A 20,416-nucleotide genomic window follows, 5' to 3' on the forward strand; every position below is an offset into this window, starting at 1 on the left:
CTGGCCCTGAGCCAAGCTGTTTCCTGGCTCCAGATGTTGTGAAGCCACAGCCCTGCAGGGCCTTCTCTTGGCTGCTTGAAGGAACCTGGATGGCAGAGGCAACCAGGCCTCCCAGTAGGTGGTCTGCAGGGCCAGGGGTAGTGTTTTGGGGACAGTGGGCACTGAGGAAGGGTAGGACCAATGTCCTGGGGCTGCGCTGGCCTCGCTGTACAGTAGGAGGAACCCTCTTCTTCAAAGCTGCAAACTCCATTTCATGAGTCTGCTTTTTAAAAATTTTTAATTTTTATTATATTTTAAAATTATAGTTAAGATACAATATTATATTAATTTCAGATGTACAACATAGTGATTTGACATTTATTTTCCTTATCATGTGATAAACACAATAAGTTTAGTAATCATCTATTACCATACAAAGTTATTACAAGATACTGACTTTTCCCCGTGTTGTATATTGTGTTCCCATGACGCATTACTCTTGTTTTTAATGATTGGGGTTGTACCTCTTACTCTTCTTCACCTGAGGACTTTCTGCAGATGGAGGAAGCATGATGGGTGTGTCTCAGTGGAGATGAGCATGCCCCACCCCTGATGTGGCTGGAAGTATTCTTTAAACAATTAGGAGGAGCACATTGACTAGGGTGGGGTGGAAGTAGGGGTGGGGTTGGAGTACATCTATAGAACTGGACTTTCTGTTTTAGATCAACAGCCCTATTGAAGTATATTTACATAACACCTCCTTCAGTTTTAACCTTTCACTTTGTTCTCTGCAGCAGATCTAGTAGTCCTGAGGCATTCATTAGGGTATGTCATGTTAATCCGTGTAACAGAGTCTCAGTGGTTTGCATCTTCCTTACGTTATTGTCCTCAGCTCATTGGGTGGGTGGCACTGGTTTAAGCATTCATTCAGGACCAAACTCTTTCCCACTAGGGGTTCTGCTCTCCCCATGGGTCTTGAGTCCTCAAGGGCGGCTGGAAAATATGCCTGTGTGTCCAGCAGAAAGAAAATAGGTATGGCAAAGCCATAGCATTATGTTTGCCACAACATATTAGAGATGGTAGGGCTTTGATGAGCATGACAAAATTTAAGTACTATCATATATCTAATTTCATGCATTATGAACTATATCTATCATGGGACACTCAGAATATGGCTTGTCAACCTTAGGCAATCATTGACATTGTGATTACATCTTGTTTCTCTGTTGAGTGGTTAGTGATAAGTAAAGGGTTTTGCACAACCGGAAACTGGCAGTCCTCCCTGTTGACTCCTCCAAACTCCTCTAGAGTAATGCAGTCCTCCCCGCACTGGTCAAGAAATCCCTTCTCATCCGCAAAGCAGTAATCCACACGATACATGAAAGAATGGAGAGAAAGTAGTAGATAGCTAAGGGATTACATTGTGAAGGCCAACCAAAACATTTTTTAAAACTCACACTTTGGGGTGTTTTGTCAGTTTATTCTAACTACCCCCACCACTATTAAAGTCTATCATAATAAAAGTTTATTTTATAAACTTTAAAAATAAAACTATTTTTAATTTAAAAAGTTGGTATGTATCTTCAGCCAGGTAGAGGATTGGTGGAAGGTCTGGGTCATATAGTAATCTGGAGACCAGGCTGCCAGAGGCTCTGTCCTGTTCAAAATGTGGCTTTCTCGTTTGCTTCAGGCACCAGCCAGCAGATGAGAGTGGCAGGAGATTCCATGGCTGGGCCTGAAAGTGGTGACCAGCACTTTCGTCTGCATTGCATCCTCAGAACTCAGTCACACAACCAGACCCTGTCAAGGGCCTGACAACGTCTCCTATTGTAACTCATCAACTCTAACCAATGGTGGTGGTGGGGAGAGTACTCAGTCTTTGCTGAACAGCTTGTTGTTTCTGTTATAACAGGACTACCAACTTCTCTTTTCTTCAAATTTATGTACAGTGCCCTGGCTCTGCCAAAATAAGATGTACTAGGGTTTTAAGAAAAAAAAAAGAGATCTTGCTTTAATGTGAAGGATTAAAAGAATGAGATGTTTTGCTGTTGTTTGATTGATAGTGTCTGTTTGTTGCATTAACAACACAAGTCTCAAATAAGGGGATAGATAGTGTGGATTGTGATATGGTGCCAAAGTCCATAGAAGATTAAAACTAAAAGCAGGTGTGACAGTCAGTAAGGCTGATGACAGTCAGGAAGGCTCCAGTTCTCTTAGAAGATGGTAGGAAGATCACAATTGTCCACCCCCTTGAAGTTAAACATGATTATTGATTTGTTCGACTAATGAAATGTGGGCAGAAGTGTGTCACAGTTGCCACATGTCCTTCCCTCTGCTGCTGGTAAGTTGGATGCACAGGTTATGATGAAAGCTTGTCAACCTGGTCCCTGGAAGGCTGGGATCAGGAGAACTGTCCAGTTCACTCATGTTGAGCATGTGTAGGGGCAGAAAATGCACCTTTGGTGGGTCAAGTAGTTGAAATCCTGGAGTTGTTTGTAATCACAGTTCTGAATACTAAATCAAGTAAAGGTTCTTCTTGGAAAAAATAGGCTGATGTATTTTGGATCTGATTTTAAAAGGTTAAATTTCACTGTATGGGATTTGAAATGTAAAGCTGCTTTGGGTGGGATATTTTGCTGACATCAACTTTAAGTGGTATAAACTAATCCTACTTTTAATTAAAATACAATATTGAATTTAAAAATTCTCTCAAGTGATGCTAGAAGCTTCTTTATTATATAAAACACCAGAGATATAGCATTTTATCTAATGTTTGAGGTATACAATTAGAGAAAAATAATAGCTAATTTCTTTTTCCAACAGTTTTTAAATGAAATAAAATTTTCAGTTTTAAATATAGATTTTAGTAAAAATAAATAGTATAATTCTTATTGTTGTTCTTCAAAAAAATTGTTTTTCTCCCCCCTCAGGGATTTTGTGTGGCTTTTCTTAGAACCTCTTCCCTCTTTTTATTTACTTATTTTTTTGACAAAGACAGAGAGAGTCAGAGAGAGGGACAGATAGGGACAGACAGACAGGAAAGGAGAGAGATGAGAAGCATCAATTCTTCATTGCGGCATTTTAGTTGTTCGTTGATTGCTTTCTAATATGTGCCTTGACTGGGGGGCTACAGCAGAGCGAGTGACCCCTTGCTCAAGCCAATGACCTTGGGCTCAAGTCAGAGACCTTGGGCTTCAAGCCAGTGACCATGGGGTCATGTCTATGATCCCACGCTTAAGCTAGCGACACCGCACTCAAGCTTGTGAGCCTGCGCTCAAGCCGGCGACCTTGGGGTTTCGAACCTGGGTCCTCTGCGTCCCAGTTCGATGATCTATCCACTGTGCCACCACCTGGTCAGGCTGACCTCCTCCCTCTTAATGGTATTAAAATAACTGGAATTAGTGCCAGAGTATCTTTTTTCTCTTTTTGTTTCCTCAGTTCTGTTTTAAAAATTCTATGATTATCACATTTAAATTGCAGTATTAATATGTTTGCCCCCAAGGCCAAGATTCATTGTGGATACCTTATATCCGCTGCCCCAATATGTCACAATGAATAAGGATGACAACAGCATTAAGTCATGTATATTCACCTCAGTGGGAGACAATAGATAGGAGTCTTTCCTCTTTTGTTTTGAATATATCAGAACCCTCTGGCAAGCTGGTTAATAACATAAGTTTTCATTTTTAATCCCTTCTCCCTGAATCAAAAGGACTTGGGATCTGCATTTCTCACAATCTCTCCAGTTAATTCTGGTGGACATTTGGGTCCATGTCAGCAAAGGACATAGAGGATCCCCAGAGGACAACACACAAGGCCATATGCCCTCCTCGTCCTTCCTTGGTCACGAGGATCTGTGCACTTTACTCTGTGCCCATAGATCACCTTGGGATGTGAGCAATAGTGAGACCCTTTGAGAGGGAGAAACTCTGATAGATTGAACTTTGAGTTAACCGACTATTTACTTAAAAGAGACTTTTGCAATTGATAAGATGGAGGGACTTTTAATTAACAAGTTAATTTTTTCCTGTTGGTAAGAATAAAGATTCAAGAGCAAGATAAATCAGTTATAGAAAATATTACACTTTTTCCTTTGCACAACAAAATCAGCATGCAAAATATACACCTCTACTCTTTATGTAGTCCAACATTTCCAAAATTTATTTGATATTAAAGTGGTTTTTCAAGTAAAAATTATTAAAATTCTGTGGAAATTACTATTCTCCAGAATAAAATTTGGGCCATGTTGGCCCAGGTGAGGATGATGATGATACTTTTTCTCCTTCTCCTCTTTCTTTCTTTTTTCTCCTCTTCTTTTTCTTCCTCTTCTTTTCTTCTCTTGTTCTCTCTCTCTTTTTTCATGTATAATTTTGCAATCTTACCGTGCTGTCATGCACAATTAGTGGCTTCCCAAAATGGCAGATTCAAAGCATTGACTGTTAGGTGGCTGCTGTGGAGAGTGTGACTTCATGTTGACTTGGAGATTGCAGCTTTGGAAACTGATATGTAGAAGTGAACCAACTTAGAATGGAAGGTTTAACGTTTCAGGTTATATTTCTTCAAAAAAGCAGTCTCCAAAAGTGAGACATAAAATCCTGGAGTATTACAGTTGCAAAAAAGGAACTTAGAAATCTCTGAGATTGGTGAGGCTGCTGGGAAGGGGGGGGGGCAGGGGCAGTGTGAGGGCATCAGGTTCCTGTCTGTGCTTTAATCTGAGTCTCTACTTTATAATCTGGTTTATATTTTGAGCTGCTGAAGTTTGAAAACCACTCCTCCAGACCAGTATAGTCATTTTACAATTGAAACTTAAGCCTAGATTTTCAGTTTGGTTTTCAGATAACAGGCAATAGAAAGCCTTTGAACACTCTTAAACTTGGGCAGTCACAGACTCATATGAAAGATTAACTTGGCAAGAAATAGCTGAGGCTGCGAAAGATTGGGAGTAGAAGGACCATAAAGAAGCCCTTTCTCTCCCCATGTTGAGGTACTCATAGCTTAGGCCAGATAGTGGGACTGAAAATAAAGGTGAAGAATGAGTCATAATTGCAGCCAGGCTGGAGATGGGCAGAGGCAAAAGAATCTCTAAACTGCCAAATGTGTGGACAAGGAAAATAATGGTACTTTTGGCAGTTGGAAAAGAAGTCCATTTGAAAAGAAGCCGATATCTTTAACATCACTTACTGTATTTGGGCCTGACTTTATTTTTAACTGGGCCTGACTGATTTCATGCACTCTTCCATTCCTTTAAACAAATAAATGTTTTACTTTGGTTCAGGGATTTGCTGACAGCAATTGTCAGGATAAACCTAGTATTTGATAGAAAGTTGAACATTTTGTAAAATGATAAATGTATAATTTATACTTTAGATGCTAAAAAATTTATTTAAATGCTTTAGTCTTAATGCTTGCAGACAAAAGATAAACTTTAAACATGTAGCAAAGGAGCATATGTAATATGAAATGAATGAAATTCTTATTAAAGAAAAGGTGTAAAATAATATTAAACTTTTAAATCTATGATGAATTCTATTGTAGAAAAAGCTTGAATTAGCTTTAATATGACTGCCTTTTTAATGTATGTAACTTAGCACCTGGCATAGTGTCCCAAAGTTAACTGTTTAACTTATATAACTCTGAGTTCGTGTTTTCCTTTAAACATATTTTTAATCTTTGTTATAATTGACAGTCAATGTTATATTATATTAACTTTAGTTTTACAACATACTGGTTAAACATTTATATAATTTATGGAGCGATCACCCAATAATTTAGTACTCACCTGGCACCATACATAGTTAATGCAATATATTGACTATATTCCCTATGCTGTCCTTTACATCACTATGACTTTTTTGCATCTACCAACTTGTACTTCTTAATTCCTTCACCTTTTTCACCTAGCCCACTAACTCCACCTTCCCTCTGGCCACCATTAGTCTAGTCTCTATATCTATAAGCTGTTTCTATTTTGTTTGGTTGATTATTTTACTCTTTAGCTTCCACATGTAAATAAAATCATATGAAATATTTGTCTTTCTTTGACTTATTTCACTTAGCATAATACCCTCTAGGTCCATCCATGTTGTTGCAAATGGTAGGATTTCACATTCTTTTGTAAATGGCTTAGTAATATACCATTATATATATAATTACTTTTTAAATCCACTTATCTATTGATGAGCACTTGGGTTGCTTCTCTACCTTGACTACTGTAAATAAAGCTGATATAAGCATAGAGGTGAATATATTCTTTTGAATTAATATCTTTGAATATATACCCAGAAGTGGAATCACTGAGTCATAAGGCTGTTCCCTTTTTAATTTTTTGAGGAACTTCCATACTGTTTTTTTATAGTGGATGCAACAATTTGCATTCTGCCAACAGTGCACAAAGGTTCCCTTTTCTCCACATCTTTGCCACACTTGTCTGTTGATTTACTGATGATAGCCATTTTGACTGGTGTGAGGTGTTATCTCATTGTAATTTTAATTTGCATTTCTCTGATGATTTGTGATGTTGAGAATCTTTTCATATGTCTACTGGCCATCTGTATGTCCTCTTTAAAGATGTTTATTCAGAGCCTCTTCCCATTTTTAAATTGGATTGTTTGTTTTTTTTTGGTGTAAAGTTGTATGAGTATTTTAATAAATTTTGGATATTAACTCGTTATCAGGTGTATCTTCTTCCATTCAGTAGGTTGTCTTTTTGTTTTGTTGCTGTTTCTCTTTGCTGTGCAAAATATTTTAGTTTAATGGTCTCTTTCCCTGTGTGCCCTGACCAGGAATCAAACCCAGGACTTCCACATGCCGGGTCAATGCTCTACCACTGAACCAATAAACCAGGCCCTTTTAAAAAACATTTTAAACAATTTGTTATTGTTATATAAAAATGCAACCAATTTTTAAATATTAATTTTGTATCCTGCTACTTTACTGGATTTATTCATCAATTTTAATAGTATTTTGGTGGAATCTTTAGGGTTCTCTATATAGAATATCATGTCCTCTGCAAATTATGTTTTACTTGTTCCTTTCCAATTTGGATGCCATTTATTTCTTCTTGTTGTCTAATTGCTGTGGCTAGGCCTTACAATATTATGTTGAATAAAATTGGTGAAAGTAGACATTTTCTTGTTCTTGATCTTGAGGAAAACACTTCTAACTTTTCCCCATTGAGTATGATGTTAGCTGTGGGTTTGTCATAAATGGTCTTTATTTTGTTGCAGTATGCTCTCTCTATTCACACAGTACAGAGAGTTTTTATTGTGAATGCTAGATTTTGTCAAATGCTTTTTCTGCATCTATTAATAGTATATGACTTTTATTCTTTATTTTTTATGTGGTATATCACTTTAATTGATACATGGATATTGAATTCCAGAGACCTTGCATTCCAGAAATAAATCCCACTAGATTATGATGTATGATCTTTTTCATGTATTACTGAATTTGGTTTGCTAATATTTTGTAGAGAAATTTTGTATCTATATTCATTAGGGATAGTAGCCTATACTTTTCTTTTTTTGTAATGTCTTTGGTTTTGGAGTCAGGGTAATTATGGCCTTATAAAATGAGCTTGGGAGCGATCTCTCCCCTTAAATTCTTTTGGAATAATTTGAGAAGAATAAATGTTAATTTTTTTGAATGTTTGGCAAAATTCACCTGTCAAGTCATCTAGTACAGGACTTTTGTTTGTTGGGAGTTTTTGATTACTGATTGATTGTGTTGATAATAATTGGCCTTTTCAGATTTTCTGTGTCTTTTTTTTTTTTTTTTTTGTATTTTTCTGAAGCTAGAAATGGGGAGGCAGTCAGACTCCTACATGCACCTGACCAGGATCTACCCGGCATGCCCACCGGGGGGCAACGCTCTGCCCATCTGGGGAGTTGTTCCTTTGCGGCTGGAGCCATTCTAGCACCTGAGGCAGAGGCCATGGAGCCATGCTCAGTGCCCAAGACCAACTTTGCTCCAGTGAAGCCTTGGTTGCAGGAGGGGAAGAGAGAGAGAGAGAGGAAGGAGAGAGGGAAAGGTGGAGAAGCAGATTGGCACTTCTCCTGTGTGCCCTGGTTGGAAATCAAACCTGGGACTTCCATATGTCTTTTCTTTAAAAAAATATTATTTATTAATTTTTAGAGAGAAGTGAGAGAGAGGGAGAGGGAGAGAGAGAGAGAGAGAGAGAGAGAGAGAGAGAGAGAGAGAGAGAAATGGGGGAGGAGCAAGAAGTATCAACTTCCATGTGTGCCTTGACCAGGCAAGCTCAAAGTTTCAAACCGGTGACCTCAGTGTTTCAGGTTGATGCTTTATCCACTGTGCCACCACAGGTCAGGCAGACTATGTTTCTTCTAGAATCACTTTTGGAAGACTGTTTTAGGAATTTCTTCTAGGTAGTCCAACTTGTTGGCATATAATAGTTCATAGTATTTTCTTATAATCTTTTGTATTTCTGCATTGTCAGTTATCACTTCCCCTTTTCATATCTGGTTTTATTTATTTGGTTCTCTTTTTCTTGATGAGTCTGGTTAATGGTTTATCAATCATGTTAATTTTTCAAATATCCAGTTTTTGGTTATATGACTCTTTTATATTGATTTTTTAAACTCTATTTTGATTATTTCTGCTCTGATATGTATTATTTCCTTCATTCTACTCACATTGGGTTTTGTTTTTTCCTTATTTTTCTAGTTCTTTTAGTTGTAAGTTTAAATGTTTATTTTAGATTTTTCTTGTTTCTAGAGGTAGGCTTGTGTTATAAATTTTCCTCTGAGGTTGCTTTTGCTGTGTCCCATAGATTTTGGGTTGTTATGTTTTTATTTTTATTTGTCAATATTTGCTTTATATATTTAAGGTGCTCCTATATTGGATGCATACATGTTTGCATGTTACAGGGGTTATATATATATAGCCTCTTGTTGGATTGATCCTGTTATTGTTATAAACTGTTCTTCTTTGCCTTTGTTTTGAAATCTATTTATGTTTATGTAAGTACTGCTACTCCAGCCTTTTAAAAAATTTTCATTTGCATGAAATATAATTTTCCGTCCTTTTATTTTCAGTCTCTGTGTGATTTTTGATCTGAAGTGGGTCTCTTGTAGAGTAGCATATGTATGAATTTTGCTTGCTTATCTATTTAGCCTCCATATGTCTTTTGATTGGCACATTTAATCCATTTATATTTAAAGTGATTATCAATAGGCACATAGTTATTGTTATTTTATTATTCATATTTATGTTCTTTCTTCTTTTTAAAGAAATTTCTTTCACATTTCTTGTTTGATAGTGATGACTTTCTTTAGTTTTTTCTTATCTGAAAACCTCCTTATCTCTCCTTTAATTTTAAATAATAGCTTTGCTGTTTAGAGTAGTCTTAATTTAAGTCTTTGCTTTTTATTACTTTGAATATTTCATGCCAATTTCTTCTGGCCTGCAAAGTTACTGTTGAGAAATCAGCTGACAGTCTTATGGGAGCAACCTTGTAGGTAACTAACTGTATTTCTCTTGCTGCTGTTAAGAATCTTATCTTTAATCTTTTGCCTTTCAATTAAGATATGTCTTGGTGCGAGCACTTTGGGTTCATCTTGTTTGGGAATCTCCATGCTTCCTGGACTTGTACATCTATTTCCTTTGCCAGGGTAGGAGAAATTTTAGTCATTATTTTTTCAAATAAGTTTTAATTCCTTGTTCTCTTTCTTCTTCTTCTGATATTCCTATGATGTGAATATTAGTACGCTTGAAGTTGTCCTAGAGCTGCCTTAAACTATCTTTATTTTTTTTGCATTTTTTCCCTGCTGTACCAATGGAATATTTTTTGCTACCATCTTCCCAATCACTGATTTGATATTCTGCTTCATCTAACCTGCTGTTAATTCCTTCTAGTGTATTCATTTCATTTGTTGTGGTCGTCATTTCTGACTAGTTCTTTTTTATGATTTTTATGTTTCTTATGCTTGCTAACTCTTTGTTGAAGTTCTCACTAAGTTTTTCGAGCACCCTTATAACCAGTGTTTTGAACTCTATCTTGTAGATTCTTGCCTCCAATTCATCTAGTTGTTTTTTTCTGGAGGTTTCTCCTATTCTTTCATTTGGGACATATTTCTATGTCTCCTCATTTTGGCTGTTTCTCTGTGTTTATTTCTATATATTAGGTAGATCTACTATATCTCTCAGTCTTGGTAGGGTGGCCTTATGTAGTTGGTGTCCTGTGGGGTCCAATGGCTCAATCTCACCTGAACTGGATGCTCCAGGAGTATTTTTTGTGTGGGCTGTGTGTGTCCTTCTGTTGTAGTTGAGCCTTGACTGCTGTTGGCACATCAGTGGGTGGAATTGGCCCTCAGGCTGACTAGCTATAAGAACTAGACACAACTACAGTGTCTGAACTGCTGTGTGGGACTGACTTTATAACATGGGATTTGCCCCAGTGGGGTATGGTGTGCATGCTGGGATGGGATAATCCTTTTGGCATGCTGCTTGTGGAGCTAATCAGGTGGTACTTCATTGTGGTATAGATCAGGCCACTGAGTGTGTTGGTTTTGGAGCCTCTTGATGGGGGCTCAGATGCTGACCAACATTAGACTCTGCTTGTGATCAGCTTAGGGTTACCAGTTAGGAGCTACAGAGCAATCCACAGTTGGTAGCTGCCTGTGCTGGACCTGGGTACAAGTGAGAGGCCATGTTGCAAAGTGAGTCTGGCTGCTGCAAGTATTTAGCTTGGGGCAGGTAAGCAAAAAGCTCAATGCACCTTGAGATCTTCTGCTACTTGCCAGATGCCTGTAAGGCTCAGCTGCTAAAAGTCTTGGACAGTATGTGAGTTAGGTGAGGCAGGGACTCAGGAAGTCACCAAGGTGGAATGATTTTTGATTGCCAGATTAATGTGGTTTCAGTTGGTGACAGTGCTGGGCCAGATACCACTCTGGAAAAATTACAGTATACACTAAGGCCAGCTGCCAACAGGCTGGGGCTGCGTACCTTTTTGATGGGGTGCGGTCTTAGGATTGAGCAAGTGGAGTTCACCAGACTAACGCAGATTCAAATTTGGTCGTGTGTGTGTGTGTGTGTGTGTGTGTGTGTGTGTGTGTGTGTGTATGTATGGGGGGATAATTTCAACACAATAAATATGGTGCTTGCCTGCCAGCCTCTTTGGAGGAGGGATCAACACAGGGATGCTGGTGGGCATCTCTCCAGACTTTGTTCTGAAATCACATAGCTCAGTTTCTTCCTGTATGTCTGGCACCAACTGAGCCTCTGTTCCTCCCCTGGAGCCCGTAGAGAGTACTTGTGAGCAAGAATCAGTGCCTAAGAACTTTAAGAGGATGTTTGGGTTTTAAACAGACTTATGTCTCATCCAAAAGGATGGAATCCTGACTTATTTTCATAACCAGATGTTTTGTGGGTTTCTCTTCTTGACACTGGTGCTCCAATTTGGGGCACTTGGCATGGGACTTGGGCCCTCTCACTTTTAAAGGGGAGATTCTGCAGCTGACATACCCCTCCTATTTCTCAACCACTATACTTGGGCATGGGGCCAGCCTGTTTTACATTTCTGCTCCTCCCATTAATCTCAATGTGGCTTCTTTCTATCTTCAGATATAGGACCTCTGTTCAGCTAGTTTTAGATGGCTCTCCAGGTTGATTTTTATATATTTTAGTTGTGATTTTGATGATGGGAAGAGGTGAGCCAGCATCCAACTACTCTGCCATCTTCACTAGAACTCCCTGAGTTAGTGGTTTTTTAATTCAACTAGTCAAGTTCTTAATCTGAATTATATTCTACCCAATATCATCTTTAAACAATACTCAGATATTCTCAAAATGCTTTCTTTGTAATATATCCTGTCAGAATATCATTTCTGACTCCAGTATAAAAGGATTATCTTACTGAATTAAATGGGAAGTATTTTTACCCATACATTGTATATAATATTTGTATATAACTACATATGATAATTTTATGTATAACCACAATACTCAAAGAAAACAGAATATAAGACCAGCTACAAAACTTTAGTAGAAAAGAGGAGGAGAGACAAAGATGGCTATAGTAAAAGGATTGAAGAATGAAGTTAGGAGATAATTACAGTCAGAGGAAGAAGAAGAAGCAAAATTTAGCCATTTGAAGAAATAAAGAAGGAATATATAGATTTGTTGGAGTGATATCAGAGGAATGATGGTGTGAGAGGTCCCCTTGGTTTCTCTACCTAAAATTTTAGGAATTTGAACAGATACAATTCAACACAGGATTCTCTGCTCAATGCTTTGGAGAGATCTGTGCTAATACATTGGAGAGATCTGTGCATCAAATCTATGTAAGGTGGGCAACTGGGAGCAAACTGGGGAGGTAGGAAGGGAGAAGAGCTGAGATGGTTCCAGGGATGCAGTCTGGAGCTTTCACCCAGAGCTTACTGTGACTGCTAACCTGGAATGGGGATAAATCAGATTGCTGCTGGCATTCTTTTTATCCTGGAGGAAGAGAAAGATATAGTGAGCATTCCTGCCAGAGTAATCAGTGCATGCTGTGACTGATCCCAATGACCTGGAATGAACCAAAATACAGAAGTTTGATGATGGTTGTCTGGTAATAGCCATTACAGACAGAGAAACAAAGTCATGGAGCCTGGCAACCACCTCTTTCCCTCACCTCCCCTTATGTTCCCGGAATTAGCTGTGGGCCCCAGAAGAAACTGTAGCAGAGAGTGTTGGGTTATGAACCAAATTACCTGAAAACCTGAGAACTGGTACTACACTTTTTTCCACTGAGCAACAAGCACGCTATGCAACAAGTCCCAGGATCAAGTGGAGATACAATGAAAAAACTGCTGAAGTTTGCCAGTCACAATTACTGGAAGAACAAAACAACAAAGGTAGCAACCAGCATTCCCCAGCTGACCCCAGCCACATACATTGTAACTGCACTGCCACTAGCATTTGGCTTTAGGGGACAGCACTGTGATTTCATGAATTTGGGACCAACTGCCCACCACATTCCCCTGTGGGGTTGTGTCCAGAAGACAAAGAAGACACCCACCTTTTCAGTAAACACAGAATATTTCCCACCACCCTGTAGATATCTAAAAAAGCCAAAGCAGTTCAAAAGAACTAAAAAACTTGTGTGTCAGCACCACCTACTAGAAAACAATGGAAAGTCTCCTTCTTTTAATTTACTAGAGAAGTGCCACTCATGCATAGCTATAGATGGAGAAGGAATCCATCTAAAAACCATAAATAACCAAGGTAACCAGGCAGCTCAAAAAGAAAAAAAAACCCAGAAAATAAACTTAAAGACATAGAAATATATGATTTAAATGGCAGAAGATTCAAGATTGGAGTTCTGAAAAAAACCTGTGTTACAAGAAAACACAGATAGGCAGTTTGATTAACTCGGAAAAAAAAAATGAACAAAAGGAGCACTATACCAAAGAGATTGAAGCTTTGAAAGAGGTCAAATAGAAATTCTGGAGATGAAGAACTCAACAAAAGAGATAAAGAATGAATTAGTGAGCTTAGGAAATAGAGTTGATCAGATGGAAGAAAGAATTAGTGATATCAAAGATAGAAATCTAGAAATGGTACAGAGGGAAGAAGAGACTTAAAGCATAAATAAAAATTAAAGGACTCTATGAGAACTATCTGACTCCATCAGAAAGAGCAATATAAGAATAATAGACATTCCAGAAGAAAATAGAGGGAGAAGAGAATGGAGAACCTATTCAAACAGATAGTTGACAAGAACTTCCCAACTCTATTAAAAGAGCTAGATCCTCAAATCTCTTACAAGACACATTATATTAAAACTGTCAAAAAAATAATGAAAAGAAAATTCTCAAGGCAGCCAGGGAAAAGAAAACAGTAACCTATAAAGGAAATTTCATTAGATTATCATTAGATTTATCAGCAGAAAGCCTGTAAACTAGGAGAAAGTGGAATCAAATACTTAAAATACTAAATGAGAAATTAGCAGCCAAGAATAATATATCCAGCAAAGTTGTCCTTTAGATATGAAGGAGAAATAAAGACTTTTCAAGACATACAGAAGCTGAGAGAATCTACCACCAGAAGACCTCAATTGCAGGAAATACTCAAGAGGGTTATTTTACCTAAACCAAAGAACAAAAAGTCACAAAACTACAAGTAAGATCACCAACAAGTTGACAGAATCAGTATATTACAACCCTTTTTAGAATAGGGTAATATACATATAAATGTCACATAAAGGTTAAAGAAGGTAATAACATTAAGAAAGAGGAAGAAGACAATAGCTACTGTAATTTGGAAACAATTTTGCAGTTTAAATAGGAATAAATTGTATCAACAAAAACATGGAAGTGGAGGGGGTAAAATTCTGAATTTTCTAAGAGGGATAGAGATTAGATGCATTCAGAAGAAAAAGAATTACTGCACATATAAAACTTTCTTTTCCATAAACATAATGACAAGCACATGCAAAAAACTGAAAATTGAGACACATAACTTAAAAAAGAGAAAACAAAGAAAAAAATATAGAATACCACCAAAGTAAAACAACAAACAGAAACACAAAGGAAAAGAACCAATGGAGGCACAGAGCTACCAGAAAACAAATAATAAAATGACTTGGAAAGCCTCATGCATTAATAATTACCCTAAATGTAAATGGACTGAATTCACCAAAACAAAAGCAAACCAAAGAACCATATCCTGCCTTCAGGAGATATATCTAAGCTGCAAAGTGAAATGGTGAAAAATGATTTTCTAAGTTAATGATGCCCACATAAAAGCAGGTGTAACCATACTTATATCTGACAAAATAGGTTTCAAGATAAAAGAAGTAACAAGAGATAAAGATGGACATTTTATAATGTTAAAGAGGAGGCTACATCAAGAAGACATAACACTTCTCAATATTTGTTCACCCAATCAAGGAGCACTAAAATATATAAAACAACTACTAACAAAACTAAAGGGAGGAACTGACAAAAAACACAATCCTAGTTTGGGATCTAAGTCCCCTGTTGACAGCTCTAGATAGATCATCCAAACAGAAAATCAATAAAGAAATGTTAACCTTAAATCACACATTAGATCAAGTGGACATAATTGACATTTACAAAGCCTTTTATCTTAGAACACCAGCTTATATGTTCTTCTCTCAGTGTACATGGAACATTCTTAAGAATAGACCATATGTTGGGACACAAAACTATCCTCAACAAATTTAAGAAGATTGAAATCATACCATACATATTCTCTGCCTACAGTGCTTTGGAGTTAGAAACCAACTGCAAAAATGAAGTGAAAAAAACCCCACAAATATATGGAGATTAAATAATGTACCAAAAAAACCCCGGGTCAAAAAAATAAAAGTTGAGATCAAAATATATAGAGAGACAAATGAGAATGAAAATACATCTCAAACTTTTGGGATGCAGAAAAGGCAGTAATAAGAGGAAATTTTATATAATTACAAACAAAAATCCCAAGTAAACTACATAACATTATATATTTTTTTTCTTTAGTAAGGAGAGAGAGAGGGACAGATAGGAAAGGAGAGAGATGAGAACCATCAATTCTTTGTAGCAGCATCTTAGTTGTTTATTGATTATTTTCTCATATGTCAAGGGTGTGGGGGGCGGGGCTTAAGTTTGTAACCCTGCAGTCAAGCTGGATGAGCCTGTGCTCAAGCCGGCAACCTTGCAGTTTTGAACCAGGGTCCTCAGCGTCCCAGGTTGATACTCTATCCACTGTGCCACTGCCTGGTCAGGCCTAACATTACATTTTAAAGAACTAGAAAAAAACAAAAACAAAATAAACCCAAAGTTAGCAGAAGAAAAAAAAAAAAGAAAATTACAGCAGAATTAAGTGAAATAGAGAACAAAAATACTATTAAAAATTAATCCAACAAAATTTTTTGAAAAGATTAATTAAATTGTCAAATCTCTGGATAGATTCACTGAAAAAAAAAGAGAAAAGATTCAAACAAAATCAGAAATGAAAGAGAAGAAGTTACCATAGACGTTACAGAAATATATGGATCATACAAGAAATGTATGAAATAATATATGCCACAAAATTCAATAACCTAGAACAAATAAGTTTCTAGAAATACATAACCTTCTTAGATTGAATCACAAAGAATTGAAAAATCCAAATAGACTGATAACCAGTGAGGAAATTGAAACAATTATCAAAAACCTCCCCAAAACATAAAAGTCTAGAATCAGATGACTTCACTGGTGAATTCTGTCAAATATTCAAAGAAGGTTTGATGCCTGTCATTTTTATACTCTTCCAAAAAATTGAAGAAGAGGCAATACTTCTTACCATATTTTATGAGGCGAACATAACTCTGATACCAAAACCTGGCAAGGTTAACACACACACACACACACACACATACACACACACACACACACACACACTATAGACCAATATCTCTGATGATATAGATGCAAAAATGTTAAACAAAATACCAGCTAAACAAATATATTGATACATTAAAAAATAATACATCAAGGAGTGAAGAGGGACAAATATACGGTGATGGAAAGTGATTTGATTTGATTTTGGGTGATGGGCACATAACATAATCAGCAGTTTACATGCTGTGGAAATGTTTACTTGAAACCTATATACTCTTATTGATCAATGTCACCCTATTAAATTCAACTTTCTAAATAAAAAAATCTTCATATTTGCTAACATAAAAAATAATACATCACAATTAAGTGGGGTTCATTCAGGGACACAACAATAGTTCAACATATGCAAGTCAATCAATATAATATACCACCTTAACAAAATAAAGGATAAAAATCATATGCTCTTCTTAATTGATGCAAAAAAGCCCACATTTGATAAGATATAACATTTATCTATGGTTAAAACATTCAATATAATGGGTTTAGAAAGGAAATACCTCAACATAATAAAGGCCATATGTGACAAATGCTCAGCTAATATCATATTCAATGGTGAAAAACTGAAAGCTTTTTCTCTAATGTCAAGAACAAGACAAGGCTGCCCACTCTAACCACTTTTATTCAACATAGTACTGGAAGTCCTAGCCAGAGCAGTCAGGCAAGAGAAAGAAATAAAATGCATCCAAATTGGTAAAGAAGAAGTAAAAGTGTCACTTTTACAGTTAACATGATTCTGTGTATGAAAAACCCTAAAGACTCCACCAAAAAACTATTAGAAACAATAAACAAATACAGTCAAGTTGCAGGATGCAAAAGCAATATACAAAATTCCATTGCATTTCTATACATGAAAAATGAAATTTCAGAAAAAGAAATGGAAAAAAACAATTTTTTTTGCAACTGCAACAAAAAGGATAACACCTAGGCATAAACTTAAAGAATGTGAAGGATCTGCAAACTGAAAACTACAAAGCATTATTAAAAGAGATTGAAAAAGACATACTTAAATGGAAAGATATATCATGTTCATGAATTGGAATAATCAATACATTTAAAACTTTCATATTACCCAATTTAATGCACTTTCCATCAAAATCCCAAGGCCATTTTTTTTGAGAGAGAGAGGGAGAGAGAGAGAGAGAGAGAAACAGGAAAGGAGAGAGGGAGGAGAGAGATGAGAAGAATAATTTGTAGTTATTTAACTTTAGTTGTTCATTGATTGCTTCTCATACATGCCTAGATGGGGGGGGGGTACTTAAGCTGAGCTAGTGACCCCTGCTCAAGCCAGTGACCTTGGTCTTCAAGCCAGTAACCTTGGGATCATGTTTATGATCCCACACTTAAGTCAGTGACCAGACACTCAACTTGGCAAATTCACACTCCAAGTGCAAGCTGCCAAGCCTGCACTCAAGCTGGAAACTTTGGAGTTTCAAACCAGGGATCTCAGCATTCCAGGCTGATGCTCTATCCACCACTACCAGTCAGGCTCAATGCCATTTTTTAAATAAACAGAATGGAAAATCATCAGATCTGTATGGAGTCACAAAAGACCCCAAATAGCCAAAGGAATCCTGAGAAAAAAAAACCAAACCTAGAGGTATTGCACTAACTGACTTCAAATTATACTACAAAAGGACAATAATCAAAACAGCATGGTATTGGCAGAAATACAGACCAATGGAACAGAATTAAGGGCCCAGAAATAAAACTATATGTGTATGGACCAAAAGCATATAATAGAGAAAAGAAAGCCTCTTCAATAAATGGTACTAGAAAAATTGGAAGGTCACTGCAAAAGAATAAAACAATTATTACCTGTCACCATATACAAAAATTAACTTAAAATGGATCAAAGACCTAAATAAAGAAATCACATAGAAGAAAACATAGGTTCTATTATGGACGTTGATCTTAGTATTTTATGAATTTGACCCCAAAGACATGAAAAGTAAAGGCAAAAATAAACGAATGGGACTACATCAAACTAATAAGCTTCTTCACAGCAAAAGAAACAACCAACAAAACAAAAAGGCAACCAACTGAATGGGAGAAAATATTTGCCAACAGCACTCAGACAAGAGCTTAATATCTGAAATATATAAAGAATTCATACAACACAACACCAAACAAACAAACAGTCCAATTAAAAAATGGGCAGAGGACCTGAGTAGGCACTTCCCCCAAGAAGACATACAAATAGCTTACAGATACATGAAAAGACACTCAACTCCACTAGCTGTTAAAGAAATGCAAATTAAAACCATAATAAGATACAACCTCACACCTGCTAGAATGGCTGTTATCAAGTAATAAGTATTGGAGAGGCTGTGAAGAAAAAGGAACTCTCATTCACTACTTGTGGGAATATAAACAGGTACAGTCACTGTGGAAAACAGTATGGAGGTTTCTCAAAAAATGAAAAATAAAGTTACCATATGACCTAGGAGTTCCTCTTCTGGATATCTAACCCAAAATTTTGAAAACATTTATTCTCAAAGATATACATATGCACCCGTATTTAACTGTGTGATTAAATCACAATGGCCAAGACATGGAAACAGCTGAAGTGTCCTTTGATAGATGATTGGATAAAAAGATGTGGTACACACCTACAACAGAATACTACTCAGCCATTAGAAAAGATGAAATACTATCATTTGTAACAAAGAAGATGGATCTCGAAAATATCATGCTAAGCAAAATAAGACAAAAAAGTTATGAATATAAGATTATACTCATATGTGGAATAGAAAACTGAAAGCAACAAATGAACAAACAAGAAAAAGAAACAAAAACTCATAGACAGAGACAATAGGATGGTGGTCACCAGAGGAAATGGGATAGTAAAGGGTAAAGGGGGTCAGGCATATGGTGATGGAGGAAGATTTGACTTTGTGTGATGGGCACACAGTGCAACATATAGATGATGTATCACAGAATTGTACAATTGAAACCTATATGATTTTATTAACTAGTGTCACCACAATAAATTTAATTAAAAATAAAAAACAAACTATATAAAGAAGGAATATATAGAGAAACAGAAGAACCAGGAAAAAGTGGAATCAAAGAAACCAAACTACATAGATGAACTTTCTGAGAAAGCGAAGTGGTTGGTGTTCAATCAGGTGAGAAGCAGCAGATGAAATTGCTGGGCAGATCATGGAATTCCGTCAGGAAGTATTTTGTCCTGATGTGGCCAGAACAGTTTCAGGGGGTGACAGATGTCATGCTGAGATGAGAGTGACTGTGAGAGAACAAAAAAAAGGGAATAAAAACCATAGACTAAGCCTGACCAGGCAGTGGCACAGTGGATAGAGCATTGGACTGGGATGCCGAGGACCCAGGTTTGAGACCCCGGGGTCGCCAGCATGAGCACAGGCTCATCTGGTTTGAGCAAAGGCTCACCAGCTTGGACCCAGGGTCGCTGGCTCGAGCAAGGGGTTATTCGGTCTGCTGAAGGCCCGTGGTCAAGGCACACATGAAAAAACAATCAATGAACAACTAAGGTGTTGCAACGAAAAACTAATGATTGATGCTTCTCATCTCTCTCCGTTCCTGTCTGTCTATCCCTCTCTCTGACTCTCTCTCTGTCCCTGTAAAAAAACAAAAACAAACAAACAAAAAAACAAACAAAAAAACCCCATAGACTAAGATTCAGAGAACATTTTACCACCTTTATCCAAGAATTCACAGCTGGCTTTCTTGAAATGCCTCGTTTACTTTAATTAATGACTGAAGCAAACCTATTAGTGTCTATAATTCATACTAAAAAAATGACTTCATATTGGTTTTGTTAATTACCAAAACAGGAGTTCATTAGCCAGTGAGTGCACATCTAATGATCAGCCCACATAGTTGTAGTTGTGCTATTATTAAACTAAGTTGGATTCCATGAGCAAATCTCAACTTGCATAGTCCTTTGGGTTCACCTCTCAGCTATCTTCTAGAAAAGAGGGACTCTTCGGCAAAGAAGCAGCCTTCCTGAGCCATACTTTGTGGGGGTGCTGCCAAGGACAGGGTGGCATCCTTGTTGCTTCTGGGAGAAC

The sequence above is a fragment of the Saccopteryx leptura genome, chromosome 6 (genome assembly GCF_036850995.1).
Source record: "Saccopteryx leptura isolate mSacLep1 chromosome 6, mSacLep1_pri_phased_curated, whole genome shotgun sequence".
Taxonomy (NCBI): Eukaryota; Metazoa; Chordata; class Mammalia; order Chiroptera; family Emballonuridae; genus Saccopteryx; species Saccopteryx leptura.